Source organism: Parasteatoda tepidariorum, chromosome 6, assembly GCF_982258835.1.
Source record: "Parasteatoda tepidariorum strain Cologne lab strain chromosome 6, Ptep-v5.0, whole genome shotgun sequence".
Classification (NCBI taxonomy): Eukaryota; Metazoa; Arthropoda; class Arachnida; order Araneae; family Theridiidae; genus Parasteatoda; species Parasteatoda tepidariorum.
The window spans coordinates 9,531,981-9,548,186 of record NC_141760.1 but is presented as its reverse complement, the minus strand read 5'-3'; the positions used below and the strand labels follow the sequence as shown (position 1 = coordinate 9,548,186).

The window sequence follows — 16,206 nt, the reverse complement described above, 5'->3', positions numbered from 1 at the left end:
TGATCGAAAAATATCAAATAATAGTTGCTGTTAGACTAAAAGATTGGAAACGGTTTTGGCTTATGTTCAAGATACAAAAATAAATCAGACTTGGAAAAATTTTACTGCCATTGATCAGAACGCAGTGGTAAAACCAGCGTGGAACAGTTACTGCTACTGATCAAAAAGTAATAAGAAATAGTTGTTATTGATCAGGAAATGAGAATGAAATTAGCTTGGCTGTTACTGATTAGAAAATATCGAGGAATTCACTCAGTTTCTGTGATCGATCCTGAAATAAAAATGAAACGTAATTGAAACTAAAACTAGCCGTTATTCTTCAAAAAAAATGTGAAAAAATAGTTGCTGTTATTCATCAGGAAATAAAACGAAAGAAACTGCTGCTGTTGATCAGCATAGTAGATGTTATGACTTAAACAATGAGGAAAACAAGTGCTGTTAGTGATCAAAGTAAAATGATGTAACATAACCGAAACAAAAATTACTGTTATCAATCAGAACAGAGGTTAATGCAACTAGTCAGGAAAGTATGAAGAAATAGTTGTTGTTATTAATATGAAAATAGCAATGAAACTAACTTGGAATAGTTGCTGTTACTCGTCAGGAACAGTTCATATTATTATTAATTTAAAACTTAGGAAGAACAGTTTTTTGAAAATGATCACTGTTCACTGAATAATAAAAACCATTGCTATTATTGTTCAGAAAATAACGAGGAACTGATGCTGTTATAGTAATAACTAGCAGACTTTTTGTTTTATTCTTTTCCATATGTTTTTGTTAATTTCTTAAATGAAAAAAAAAATATGTGTTTCAACGTCAAATCACGAGAGTAATTCTTTATGATTATTAAATTTGATTAAAAGCAACGTTTAAAAATCTCAAATGGCAAAATTTTTGCTAAAATTTATTTGCGTTTCAGTGTCTTCAATTGGTGCGCCGTCATCCGTAGGATAAATGGAAGGAGTTTTGAAACAGCATTTTTATTTTATAATAGGCAGGGATGGTAAACTGTTTTACCTAACCTACCATTTATCCTACAGATGAAGGTGTAGGGATGTAGTAACACCGAAACGCGCATATGCTTTAATAAAAATTTTACCATTTGTGAATTTTAAACGTTGTTTTCAATGAAAATTAACTTTATATGTTTCGTTATTTACAACACATTTTTCCTTTTAAGGAAAATTGAGACATTAGACAGTTATTCGAAGGCTCCGCCGTAACATGAAATTATGATTTTTTGTGAATAATAGGTTATTTTTATAACTATGAGTTTATAACTGTTACTCATGACTGTTAGAGCCTACTCATGTCAAGTTTAGCCTATCTAAGGCCAGCGCTTATTGTCAACGCTTATTTTGAAAATGGCGCAAAACGTGAAAATGAAAAGTGTTTGTGGGCTATTTTTTTAATACAGTCGACTCGTGCTATAACGACCCTGTGATAGAACGACCAACATGATATAACGACCCTGTGAAGGAGTCCCAATTCACATCCATAAAAGATAACGTTATTTTACTCTTGCTATAACGACCGTAAAAAAGGTCAACTCCTAATATAACGACCCTCTCTGAATTTGAACATCGCTCTTTTCTAACTTCCTATTGGAAAGTGGGGTTGAATGGTTGACCTTGAACAAGCACACTTATGTTAAGTCCTCTTAACATGTAACTTCAACAAATTAATGCACATCAAAAAATTAATGTCTTCGTCTAATGAAGCCTCGTTTAACTCTTCTTTATAATACTGTAAATTATGCACATAAAAAAAAATTCGTTATATATACCGCAAATTATGTACATCAAAAAATTAATTCATTAGAAACTAGATTTTTTTTTGTCATACTATGTTTTTTAATCTGTACTTTAAAATAAAATTCTTAATTGTTAACAGTTGTAATTCAATTGTTAAAATGTCATTATGTTTTATTAATGTATGCATCCTATCCTTTTTTGGTTTATAACATGTATACCACAAATAGTATATGCATGCATTATGACGTTTAAAGCCATTATGTGACCGAATTTCAAAGGAAATTTGCTCATTTTGATATAGCGACCATTTGATATAACGACCAGATTGGGGCAGTCCCGATGGGGTCGTTATAACGCGAGTCAACTGTATTTAAAATCTTACTCCAATGCTGCATAACTTAGGCTCATAAAATTTTGCAAAAATCGAGAATGAGGTAGTGATTTCAATTATTTTCATCTAGGTAAAAAAATTTCTCCAAATTGGAAAAAGTTTAATAACTTTTAAAATATTTAAGTTATTTGTCTCTTCTAAAGCCCAGATAATTTTTCACGGGGAATTATATAAATACTAGAATTATTGTAATCTTGTAAAGTATGGAAATTAAATAGAGTCAGATAATAAATAAGCTGAGTACGACTGAATGAAGCAATATTCAGGGGGCTACCGACAATGTCCGTGCAAAGACGCCAAAAGCATCCGTACGATTACCCAATTCAAAATAGTTTTTGGTGGATTTATAGTTCGGTCAATCGCTGTCTCGTTCGTGAAATATACGCTCTGACCGTTTTTAAGATGGACGGCTAAACGAATAACGGTTGGATCCCGTTCATTAATTGGGAAACCAAAGATACGCCAAACAGCTTCATTGGAGCTGATGTACCAGCCTATTTGGTACAGCGTTTTTTCGTCGTTGTTATTCACTGGAAGAGCAGTCACATTGGTATTTTCAACTCGAAATACTGCTATATCATTGCCTTTATTCACATACTTGCAAATATATTTGATACTCTTCTTTAAAGGGCATGCATAAGTATTAGAGTTTAATGTGACTTGTTGCAACGTGCGTGAATATTATTTTTGATTTATTATGTTTCTATGTCTAGTTTGGATCCGAATACGATTAAATAAAGATATATTTAAAATATACGTTAAAACTGTCCAAAAAATGAAAAAAAAAATTAGATACAAATCATTCTCGAATCCTTCTGAAGGTACACAGAAAATTTCATTTAAATCGGTCCATCCGTTTAGGAGGAGTTCAGTGACAAACACACGAACAGACGAAATATATATATAAAGATATAGTTTAAAATCATCGCATTGCTGCAAATGTAAAGAACTTAAACTATGGCTTTTTAATTTTCCTTGGAGACAAAACTTTGAAAAACAGCGGTGTTAAAATTAAGTGTAAAATTAAGGTGTAAAAATTAAGTGCTTCCTCTAAATAATGACAGTCTGTTTAATTGCATAGATTATTTTTCAATAGCATTTGTTGATGCTGCTAAAATATGTAACATAAAAAATATTCTTGAAAATAATGTTAACATCGATGTTATTGTGTATTGGCGATAAATCTCTTGCAACGACGAACATTGCAAAATAATTAAGTTTCGAACTAACATTTGTTATCATTTTATAAATAATTAAATTTCAAAATCTGCAACAAGATAATTACGCAAACTACACTGATGAGAAAAAAAAGATTATTAAGAAAAACGCGAATAATGAATGAATATGATCCTAAACTATGGCTTAATGCATAAAATCCGGAGCATTAAGTAAAAGGTTGAGCAACTAATCAAATTTTTATGGTAGTTAAGGGGGTGAAGATGAATATACGCAGATTCGAACCCACGCACACTCTGACTAATTATTACTCTTCCAAAAGCGCGGAATTAAATAAACACTTCCTCTTGCCCAGGAAATTTTAAAAGCTATAAACGCGTCTATCGAGAAATTTTTGATCAAAAAGTAATTTCCCTTTTCCTGCGTTTCCCGTTTAGGAGCAGCCGGAAACTTAATCCAGGGATTATGGCAAAAACAAGGGGAGAAAGGCCATTAAAGCGACACCCCTGTCCCCCTTTCATAAACATTAAGAGGTATAAATACCTATACACAGAAATAACTATGTATATAAAAGTCGTTTGAATCTAATTAGGAGTAGCTTGTAAAACTGAGATTTAATTACTTTTTTGGGATTTGGGAAATGGGACGTAGTTTTCTGGAATCTGAGATCGTAAAGGCTATTTAAGAGTTCGTTGGAACACCCCCCTGTCTCACTTTGTTCGGGAAGTGTCGATTTTAGGAATCGAGGGATTTGGTAGAAAGCAGGCATATTTTTCTTTTAAAATTTTTGATGTTATATTTTATTAATTTATAAACTTTAGTTTTGCCCTTTCACAAAATTTATAAAGTAATTATTGCAAAAACCATATTTAAAGAGGGGGAGAGGGGCAATTGTCCAGTGGCCAGGTTGAAATTTCTTACAAGAAGGGAAATGATTTTCAATATATTTTTCTCTTGCTGAGAGAGGATTTTTTTTTATATGATACATATTTAAATATGTTTGCATCGCTGTATAATATTAGTGTCGAAGGAATTTAAAATATTTAGTTAATATTGAGGAAAATAAAAACAAGCAAACATTTATTTCTTAGTTGAAATAAGCTCTACAAATTGGAATTAATATTTTAGTACACTTACGAAAATTGATATTTCTAGAACCAAAGGTAAACCAATGTTTTAAAAAATGTTTCAAAAAAAGCATTCAACATAATAGAATTAAATTTAATGTGCTTTGAGCAAGGAATTTTGGTCTGGGGCCCGTAAATAATATGTCTTGCCTTGATTACTGCAAGGAAGAAAATTTTAAAGAAATTTGTCTTGATCGTAAGAGTAGACAAGCGGACAGTACGTATAATGTAAATGCAAATGCATCTCATAAATATGTTGTTGCTTTTTTTTAAAAAGAAAATTTTTTAAGAGGTATTTTTTGGTGCCTTAAAGCACCGAAGCCTTTAAAAATCGAAAAGTTGAGGTACAAGCTCTCAGCTAATAGAACCTTTAAAAGCAACAAGCTTCCAAAACACAAAAACCCGAGCAATTCATACTGCAAAAAGCAAATGGGTTGAAAAAGTTGAGAATGTTTTCTTTAAAACACATTTAAAAATTACTCGTTGTAAAATAAATAAAAATTAAAAAATACATGAGTATGTCTGAAAGATAAAGTAAAAGCACTGCTCTTCGCACTATAAAACCCCCATTTAAGTTAAATACCAAAACCTGTTTTATCTTATTCCTTTGTTGCTAAGGCAACGAAGTCATTTAATATGTTATCCAGCGTAATTGATTATTAGTTAGTCTTTCGGTGGGTAAATTAGAGAGATTAATTTATTCCGTCACAGTAAGTTTAGGTAAGGAGCAAACCTGTGTATAGTTTGTCTAAAGTAAGAACTCCCCTAGCCATTCTATGTTAACGAGGTAAAACTATTTTAAGTAGGGGTGTAGGGTCACAGTTTAGGACAGTTTTTGGCTCGGATCGGTGAGAAGAAGGTAATATTTTTCTCTGGTGTATTGTGTTAGCCCTAGAGTGAAGAGAAGCTACCCTCCCTGAAATGCGCCATTCTTGTTTGAATTACAGCAGACCGCCTCAGACTTTGTGGCGGGGGAAGTTCTTACCTTAGACAAACTATACAAACGGTTACAATCAAATTGAGCCTTGGCTCAGAGCGTAACAGAGAAGCAAAACCGTTCACCACATGCACTAACCCATTTTTCTTCAACATAACTGTTTCATAGTTTTATTCATATATCATATTTTAATCATCAACCTACATATACAGTGAAACCTCGATTTTACGTCCCCCGAATTTACGTTTTTCCCGCATTTTACGTTTTTTTCATCAGGACCCAGTTTTTCCGTATACCTCCAATGTTAATTTTACCCGGATTGTAAGTTTTTAATTTACGGAATTTCCCGCATTTTACGTTTTTTGTAGAAATAAAAAAATAAAAAAAATGTTTTAATAAGCAATATTTTTTCTATGTTTGCTTTTTTAAAGCTCATCCACGTTGTTGAAAGTAAATCTATGAAAGCAGAAACGCATTCCACAGACTACTGTTTTCTAGAACTTTAGTCCTCTCACCCCCATCCTTTGTTGAACACCTGCTGCCTGTCTCGGACAAGGCAGCGGGCGAAGAAACAAAGTACAGAAACAACACATTTCATTGGTGCAGGAATGAGACAGATAGGAGAAGAGACACTCTAGTTACCAATCAGATGTAGTGACTTATTTTCTTCCTTGGAAAGCAAAGGGGATCTTTACGTTTCTACAGCTTTTCAGACTCTGTTGTTGTTTAGCACAAAGTGGTCGCATTTCAAACCCTTTCGTACGAAAATGGTGAGCAAAAAACGCAAAAACTTTTCTGTTGCTGAGAAAGCCGAAATTGTTAAGCAGTTTAATGAATTTCATGGAACAAAAGTAGCATTCGCTCAATTGCAAGGAATTCCCGTAACAACCCTGCAATCCATACTACAGAAAAAAGAATGCATTGATAAAAACTTTGAAAAAGTCGGTGAAAAAAATGCCAAGAAACGGAGAACAATGAAAAATCCCCGTACGACGAGATGGAAGGGAATTTAGTAAAATGGTTTAAAGAGGCTCGTGACGCTAATGTACCTGTAAATGGCACCATATTAAGAGAAAAAGCTCTAGAAATCGCCGATAGACTTGGTTTAAAAGACTTTACAGCTTCCAATGGCTGGATTGACCGGATGAAAAAAAGACATAATCTTGTGTATAGATCGCTCTCCGGAGAATCATCAAGCGTGGATGAAGCTACAATAGAAGAATGGAAGAAAAATTTACCAAATTTGACCAAAGGATACAAGCCAAAGGACGTATTCAATGCGGACGAGACCGGACTTTTCTTTAACCTTCTGCCGGATAAAAGTTACGTTTCTAAGGGAGATTCCTGCCACGGAGGGAAGATGTCAAAATTGCGTCTTACTGTTTTACTATGCTGTAATTCTGATGGAAGTGAGAAGGTGACTCCACTCGTTGTTGGAAAATCACGCAAACCACGATGCTTTAAAAACGTGAGAAGTTTCCCAACAAATTATGAAGCAAACAAAAAAGCGTGGATAACAAAAGCCCTTTTCGAAGACTTTTTGCAGAAACTGAATAAAAAGATGAAATTTCAGAACCGCAAAATAATTTTGTTCATCGATCAATGCAGTGCACATCCGGATTTGCAGCTATCTAATGTGCGTGTTGAGTTTTTTCCTGCAAACTGTACAAGCAAATTACAGCCTTGTGATCTCGGCATTATTCGATCATTTAAGGTTTTTTACAGAAAGCAACTTGTCCGGAAAGCTGTAGCTGAACTAGAGAACGGAAACCTAAATGACGCCTGCAAACTAAAGTTAAGTGTTCTGGAGGCTATGCATTTTATTTCTGCTGCTTGGAGAAGCGTTACACAAAAGTGCATTTCCCACTGTTTTGAAGAAAGCGGAATCGTAGCTTCTAATGAACCGTTAACAGATGCAGGATTAGATAATCTAGACTCGGATAATGACAATGAAACAGTTAGCTATGACTTCGACGAGTACATCCGAGAAAACTTAGCAACATGCGAAGCTGAGAGAACTACTGCTCCATCCGTGGACGATGTTATGGACTTTTCATCCGCCGATGAAGATGAACATGAAGAAACAGAAGCACAGCCCGTTCCTTCTTTCAACACAGCATTGAGAAGTTTGCTAATAGTGAAAGACTATTTTCTATCATACAAAGACCAGGAAAAAAATTTGCAAAAGATTTCAATCCTGGAAGATGAGGCATTTACTTTGAACTCAATGTCTAAAAAACAATCTACTATTACGCACGCACTATTTTGCACCTAAATTACATGATTCTTAACAAAAATTGTAAAAGTGATTTTGAACTGGTATGTTTTTTTCTTTAGATACTAATATTCTTTTCGTAAAATATAAATTTTAATAGTACCTTTTGAAAGAGTCATCTTTACTACCTTAGTTTGTTTTATTTTCCCATTATTATTATATGATTTTTTGCTATCTAAGTATTTCCCGTATTTTACGTTTTCCCGGATTTTACGTTTTTTTTACCCAGTCCCCTGAGAAACGTAAAATCGGGGTTTCACTGTATATTTAAAATTTTTAAGAACCAAAAAAAAATAATAGCAACATTTGGAATAAAAATATTTCGTACGTCGCTTAACTAACAAATAGATATGTTCAACAAATGAATAAATTAAAATATCACTTTTAAGTAAATAATATGTTCTTTGTTAAAATTTATTTCTGTTTTTAACAGTTATCCATAGCAAGTTAAGTTAAATTTTGCCTATTTTTAGCCATTATTCCCGATGTAAATATGAAAATGACGATGTGAATTTAGAGATGAGTTCGTGCTCGCTTTTGAAAGTTATTTATTAAAAAGCCGAGCAAACTCAGGCTGCCTCGCATTTTATACAGGGATTTTGAGAGAGAATTGGTTGCATGATTTTTCTCTAAACGTCATCGAAAAGGGAAAATTTAACCATCTCAATTCCTTTTAACAATCTTTTATAGACTCCAGGGAATTTTTAGGTTTTTCTTAATGAGTATATTTAATGAGTTAAAACCATTAACTTCAGAAAAATTTTTTTTTATTAGAATACTAACTTTTTATAGGTCTTTGTGAAAGAGCACTTTCTATGTCTTCAAATTCATATGCGAAATATATTTTTAGCTATTAATTAAAATAAAAAGACTCGCACGCGACATTCTACTATATTACTTCGATATATTTGGAAAGTTACTCAAACGTTTCATTACATGGGCTCATAAAAATTTGCACATTTATTGATTTTGTGTTGAGAATTAATTATTTATTTTGATAATTTCCATCGGAGTGGTAGTGGTAAATGTTCCGTTCGTGTAATGTTCGATTCGAATAAAAATTCCGAGTTGAAAACAAAAAGAGAAATTTATTGGATATTTAACTTAATTGAAGGTGAGAGATGTTTCGCTATTGAAGAATGATTGAATCATTTCGCAGCGCATGCGTTGCAATAGCAGGACAAGTGGCGCCGCTCCAGGTAAAATCTTACAAAATTGGCAATTTTTTAAGTTTAATTTTTTTGAAAAATATAAGTCTATTCTAAAGTTTTTCAAAGTTATTATTTAAGTTTATTCTGAAACCCAGATAATTTTTTAAGGTAATGTGGTTTACATAGTTTAAAATTATAACTTAGTCGCAAGGCACTTTAACTATGACTTTTTTAGTTTCCTTGGCGAAAGGTCTTCGAAAACGCTGTTGCCAAATTTCTTAAAAAAAACTTTACTAATTTTTTCAAATATTAAAATTGTTCTTCCGTTCTAAAACTGAGATATTTTTTTTATTACAAGATAGAACTTAGTTTAAAATTATTAATTTGCTTCAAGTTTAAGGCACTTAACTAGTGCATTCTTTATTTTTCCAGGCAAACAATTTTCGACAAATGTTTTAAAAATAATAAATGCATAATAAATATTCTCAAATAATTATAAATTTAAAAAAAAAAACAGTTACCTGATATCAATGTTTTACTTCGATTTCAGTCACCTGTAATAGATAGGAAAAGTCATTTTAGCGTTTTAATATGAGTGGTATAAGGAAAAAATTTTTTATTGCATTCACAAGAAGAAAAAAAAAATTAGGTAAATTCGAAAAAGGAAAATGTGAGTAAACTTTGAATTTTTAATACATTACAGTCTATTGGCAGCAAGAACATAAATAGAACTAAACAGTAAATAGTTTTGTGGTTCATTTACGTACAATTGTAAAAATACAATACAGCCCCTAACAGTTAAAAACTTCTATCCTAAACATAAAAAAGAAGAAAAATATAGCTCTTCAAAGTTAAGTGATCGTTATAAATTTTACTTTCGATTTAAAAAAAATATCAGTATCATAATTTTAGAATTCGAAATATTTTTGCTTCTAAAAAGAAATGTTTATCCTATTTCAAAGTTGTTTCGTGTTACCAAAGCCAAAAGGAAATGATTGTGGGATGGAAGGGGAAGTACTTAAAAAAAAAAAAAAGAGAAAAGGAATTTTATTTCCCTTTGTCGCGGGGGAATACAAGATCCCATTTACGATGCCAAAAGATGTTATCTTTAGCGAGAATCTGTCATTCAGATATTTAGCGACTTTTTCCCTCAAAATAAAGAGAAGAAAAAAAAATTCTAACGATACTGATGAAAGGAATTCGTTATTCCCTTTTGTCTAAAAATTCTTTTGAAACTACCATTTTTTTTAAATAAAAGAAATCCCAGTTTGAATATCACCTCTTGATATGAAAAGAAATTTAAGAAATTCTTAAAATAAAATAAAAACTAACAATGTTTTAAAAATTAAATGAAAATTTTGTAATTTTTTGTTTGTTTCATTTTTACGTTGAGTTTTAAATCAGACTAGCTAGTAAAACTAATTGGTAGTTAATTGTGATTTATTTAAGTCATGACTTATTTTGGTAGTAACACACGATGAAGACCAAGGTGACTAAAAATCTTGATCAACTTAAGATTCTTACACTATGAGATCTATTGTACAAATATATATATATATATATATATATATATATATATATATATATATATATATATATATATATATACATTATAATGTGTCGACACATTACAAAGAGTAATATTTTTTTCTTAGGATAATTATTTTTTATTCAGAAATATAGCATTTATCGTAAAGTATGTGCCCTAATGAAGACCTTTACGTTTTCCCATTAAAAGTTTTTCTATTTTATTTCATTTTACTCCTTCGTCTTTGTTTATATATATATATATATATATATATCCAAATACCAAATATCCCTTGCTCCAAAATCTAATACTATAATACTAAAAGAACTTTTTTTTAAAAAAAAATTAATAAATAGCATTGCTGTTAGTATTTTAAAACGACTTTGCACTAGTATTGACTGTTTTGTGTACTTAAAAAATTTAATTGAATATCAAAATGTCATTTTCCTAGCATGTCCCAAGCAATATTTCCAATAATAACTAGCTTCAAAACTTCGCATACATTTTTCAAAATTTTTTTTTTTTTTTTTAAATCTTATCCTATGTAAGCATTTCTGGAATATACGCAGAGGGTATTGTTTACTAAAACTTCGTTTAAAAATAATTTTTTCTGTGAATAATTTGTTTGTCCCATGAAAATCTGTCATTTTCCTGGCTACTTTTATTTAGTGATTTATAACCAAAATAGATAGCGCCAGGAAACACTATCTTATGTTAATAGATTGATTAGATACCCTCCTATCTGAACATGTCTAGTTGCATGAATAAAGAACCAATTTTCTGGCTCAAAATCTATTTCAAAATACTTTTCAAGGAGAGTAGGTTTTTATGGTGTCATATTCCTGGCTTCTTGAAATCATTAATAACAAAAACTACATAGCTTTATCTGAGTTATTTTAAGAAATACTGTTGTTTTCTGCAGAATATAAACGTCTTCGGCCAAAATATTAAAGTAAAGTTATGTGCTATAAAATAACGAATTTGTCATTATCCTGGCTGTCATTTTCCTGGCTTATGAATGCCAGGACATTGAAGTGTTACCAGAAATTCTTTTCAACTGCTAATACTGTAAAGAGGGAAAGCAAATATTAACCTAATACCAAGTTTATGTATGATTGTAATATGCTTGGATGTAATCAAAGTTATTTATTTATTTAATGATTGATTATTAAACACAATTTTATTCTGTACATATCAGCAACAAAAAATTTTTTGCTTCTTTCTACAGCTTCTTTTCATTTTTTGCTTCTTCTTTATTTATTTTAGGTAATTAAGATATACCAATATGTCATTCCCTCACTTGTCCCCACTGCTGATTTAAAAAAAGAAAAAAATTGTTACTGAAATAAAAATTTTTTTTTTACGAATTCGTGTTTTTTATTTCAGAATACTAAAATATAGAATTCAGAAAATCAATTTTAAATTTAATTTCTAATAAAAATATTAACACAGCACTATTTTAAACTTTGTCCCCAGTGTTTCGCGTCATTCTCTCACAACAATGTTCTTATCACCTGCAATCTTCTTAGAATAAAAATATTTTAATAAAAACTTCAGAAGTTAACAACTGGCAACAAAATTGCAGTATGTTTCCATCTTCAATTTAAAGAAGCTTTGCTGTGGAATAAATTTGAATGAATCAAACCAGGTAAAATTTTTTACATTTGTCATTCCCTCATGTCATTTTTTAGAGTAAAATAAAATACGACTTCATCGAGAAAGTGGATAATTATATGTTGCTTTCTTGTATGAATATAATTGTATGTGATTGACTTCAGAAATTAATTAGGCCTAACTGTTATTTTTAAATTTTGTTGAATTCGTCATTCCCTCACTAGTGCATAAAGTGAGGGAATTACTCTGAAGTGAGGGAATGATTCAAGATGAGTATATTATTAAATTTTTTTTTGTTCAATCATGCCAGCCAATTTTATTTCCCAAACCTGTAAAAACTATTAAATATATAAGACTAAATTATAATAAATATTAGATATACTTAGTATGTTATCATTTTCAAACTTTAGGTAGATGTAACTTAGATAAAAACATGTATTAAAATAAAATATCATTCCCTCACTATTAGTGTCATTCCCTCACTTTTTAAATAGTGAAAATAATTAATTTACTTATTAATTAATTTGAAAAATAAATTAATAAATTAATTTATTAAATTAATTAATTTATTTATTAAATTAATTAATTTATTTATTAAATTAATTAATTAATTATTATAAATTAATTATTTCAGAAATTAATTAACTTAAATATTAAGTATATTTTATAAGATATATACTTTCTTTATAATGCCATTACATATTTCTATTAATATAAAAAGTTTCAGAGCTTTTTATTCACTTTACTTTTTTGGGATTTTATGAACTGAAAAATGACAGTTTTCGTGAGAATGACCCATATATAAATGTTTAATGAAACCTCGATAGTCTCATTAACATCTCGGTTGTTTTCATATAAGATTAAGAAAAGCAGATTAACTTATCGGAGAAAGATTAACTAGACTCAGTAACATAATAATATGCAAGATTTACCATTGCATATTTCCTATGTAATGGTAATGTAATGGTAATCTATGTATGTAATGGTAATCTATGTCCATATTTATAATGCCATTACATATTTCTATTAATATAAAAAGTTTCAGAGCTTTTTATTCACTTTACTTTTTTGGGATTTTATGAACTGAAAAATGACAGTTTTCGTGAGAATGACCCATATATAAATGTTTAATGAAACTGTTTTCATATAAGATTAAGAAAAGCAGATTAACTTATCGGAGAAAGATTAACTAGACTCAGTAACATAATAATATGCAAGATTTACCTAAGTCCAGTAATTTTACTGGTGACTTTAGAATGAAACTTATTAATTAGTTTAATTCTTGTTACTATTTACTTGACGTTATTTACATTATAGATGAGCAACTACGAGCAAAATAAACATGTGAATTCAGATAATTTCTTAACTACTAATTCTTTGAAGTCAACCCATGTTGATTTTCGTATATGCTTACCGTGCTTAAGGATAAAATAGAAAAAACTATTAAAGAATGTACTAAAAAAGTCTCAATAATAAATTTTGGTTAAACAGAGCTGAAGGCTAGAAGGCATCACTGATGTAATCTTTTCAATAGTTGAAAAACATAATTGGATACCTGCAATAGACGTCATCGTGAGTGTTGATCCTAATTGGCTATTAAAACGTAGCATTTATTTATGTTACCAATTGTTCTTTCCACTCTTTCGAGTAAGTTTGTCAAACATGAAGTCGATACGTGATCCCTTGATAGATATAAAATCATGCGAAAATCTCGCAAGCAATGGATTCTTATAAATTAATGAAATATGTAACTAATACTTAGCAAAACAAAGGGCAAAAGCTATTAATTTACCTTCATTAACGAAAAGCCGACGATAAACGAAAACCTAACAGCTGTAACGTTAAGTACTAGCTGGTGCTGTGGTCATAGATTAGGTGGTAGTGCATCAGCGGTCTTCCTCTTCTCCAGTTGAGAGAGCTAAAAACTAAAACTTCCCCTTACATCCACTTTCAAAATTTCAAAATTACCGCAAACGGTACAGGAGTTATTAAGTAAGAAAACAGACACAGTCACTCAATTTTTTCCTTTTATTGTAATAGATTTTATTATTATAGATTTATAGTGCATAATTTAAAATTAAAACAATAACTCATTGTGTTTGTATAATTTCAGAAAAGCAACAAAAAGCGGTTATGTTTTTCTTCATTTCAAAGCATCCTGATTCCTACAAATATTGTTTGTTCATTAGTGCGTGATTGGGAATAGCTTTAAGATTACGGTTACACCATATCTTGGTGCTCAAAAATCCAAATTTGTCTAAAATTAGATAAATTTAATCGAACAGAGAGAGATACTCCGTTGTATTTTGATTTAATTTACCCTTTTTGCACTAATTAATTAGCGTATCTAAAGAAAGCACTTCGCAACCATGAAGAAAGTACCTAAGTTTACGCAGACACATTTTTTAGTTAACGCCATTTTTTGAAGCTCTGTCGCCAAGGAAAATAAAAAAAAAAGTCATAGTTTAAGTGCCTTACACTTGTGGCGTAACTACCACTACGAATTGTCAAACATTCATTCCATCTTGCTGACTGATGAACTTACACCATTTTTGAAATGCTGCTGTCGCTAATCCTGTCCGTCTTTCTACTTGTAACTTAATATAATTTCTTTTATGTTTTATTATTATTAAACTGTGTTGATAGTTAATTTTTATTGAATTAATTTATTTAATATATTTAACCTAATCACCACAGATTGGTGACCCGGACGTGATTAGCTCACGCAAGTAATCCCACTTCTGACACCAGAGGTACCTTTTGACAGATGAAGGTTGGCATGGTCGATAACTCCTCCCCAACACACTTAAAACAATGTGATGATTTTAAGCTAAACATATAATCTTGCCGTGAAGAATTATCTGGACTTTAGAACAGACAAGTAACTCTAATATCTAATATGCAATATTTTAAAAGTTATTAAACTTTTTTAAAAATTGCCAATTTAGCGACATTTTTCCCACTTGATGAAAATAATCAAAATCACTGCCGTATTCTCTGTTTTTGCAAATTTAATGCAACATTGGAATAAGCTTTTAAATATTAAAAAATTGGACCACAAATGCTTTTCGTTTTCACGCAACTGTGGCTTTTCTCCACATTGACGTTTTGCGCCATTCTCAAAATAAGCGTAGACAGCGCTATCTTTAGATAGGCTAAACTTGACCTAACAGTCATGAGTAACAGTTGTAAACTCACAGCAGTTATAAAAATAGCATATTATTCGAGCATCATTTCATAGGACGACGAAGCCTTCGAAAAAGAGCCTTGACATGTTTCGCTCACATTTCTGCAACTCATTGCGTGAATGAAACATCTTTGCGTACAGTTGTAATACTTGCTCTCCTACAAGCAGAAAATAAAAATAGTTTAGCTTAAAACTCCTTTTCAATCAATATTTCTTCCCTCATATCTTTCTAAGAACCACCGGACGAATTTCGTATAAAATAAACATTCATATTTCTCTTTTTTTCTGTTTTGGAGGAGTTTTCATTAAGTGCTTTCAAGTTTTATTGCCCTAAAAAAAATCAAGATATTGCAGCGTTTAAAGAGTTAACAAAAGAAAAAAAAATTCCCACACTATCAATTGTGGGTTCTCATCTCATCACAAAATTACACGCATTTGGCTCCTTTTCTTTGAAAATAAGATGATGGCAGCTATTTGGCATTCGGGGCACGTATTTCGGAAATCGCCAAAATTATCATGGGTTCCAACTTATGATAAAAAATAAAAATGTTACTTTCAAAACGGTTATACATGGATCCAACTCACAATTCTGGCTTTGTGCCTTTTCCTATTATTTCCTACATAATGTTCTCTGATTCCTTTTTATTAAAAATTTGATAAATTCTTATTTAAAAAAAATGCATGCTTTAGCGTAAATTATATTTGAAAATATCTATATAATTAACTAATTCTCGAATTAATTATGGAATGCTAAACTTTTTTATTTCATCGGATTCCCTGTACATTTTTTACACACCAAGCATCGGTACTTATTTTGAAGGCCGTAAAAACTATTTTTGACGCAATGGATGCTTAATTTGTTGTGATATTAAATATTAATGATGGTGCTATTCTAAATACCGCGAAAATGAGAAGTTATTATACCAATATAGAGGCCACACTCCGGATATACCTTAGTATAAAGTGACCACGCGTCCCGATTTTGGCGGGACAGTCCCGCTTTTTGGTGGACTGTCCCGCGTCCCGCCGATTTTTAAAAATGTCCCGCTTTTTGGAAAATATC

The 16,206-nt window shown here is 30.8% G+C and overlaps 1 long non-coding RNA gene across 1 annotated transcript in view; it reads right to left on the bottom strand.

The window, feature by feature from the left end:
- LOC122271986 (uncharacterized) overlaps positions 1–16,206 on the bottom strand; it is a 114,583-nt gene that overhangs the window by 65,625 nt on the left and 32,752 nt on the right. The window contains exon 2 of the long non-coding RNA XR_006226714.3: positions 9,336–9,368. This is a non-coding gene — a long non-coding RNA (uncharacterized LOC122271986). The remainder of the gene's footprint in view (positions 1–9,335; positions 9,369–16,206) is intronic.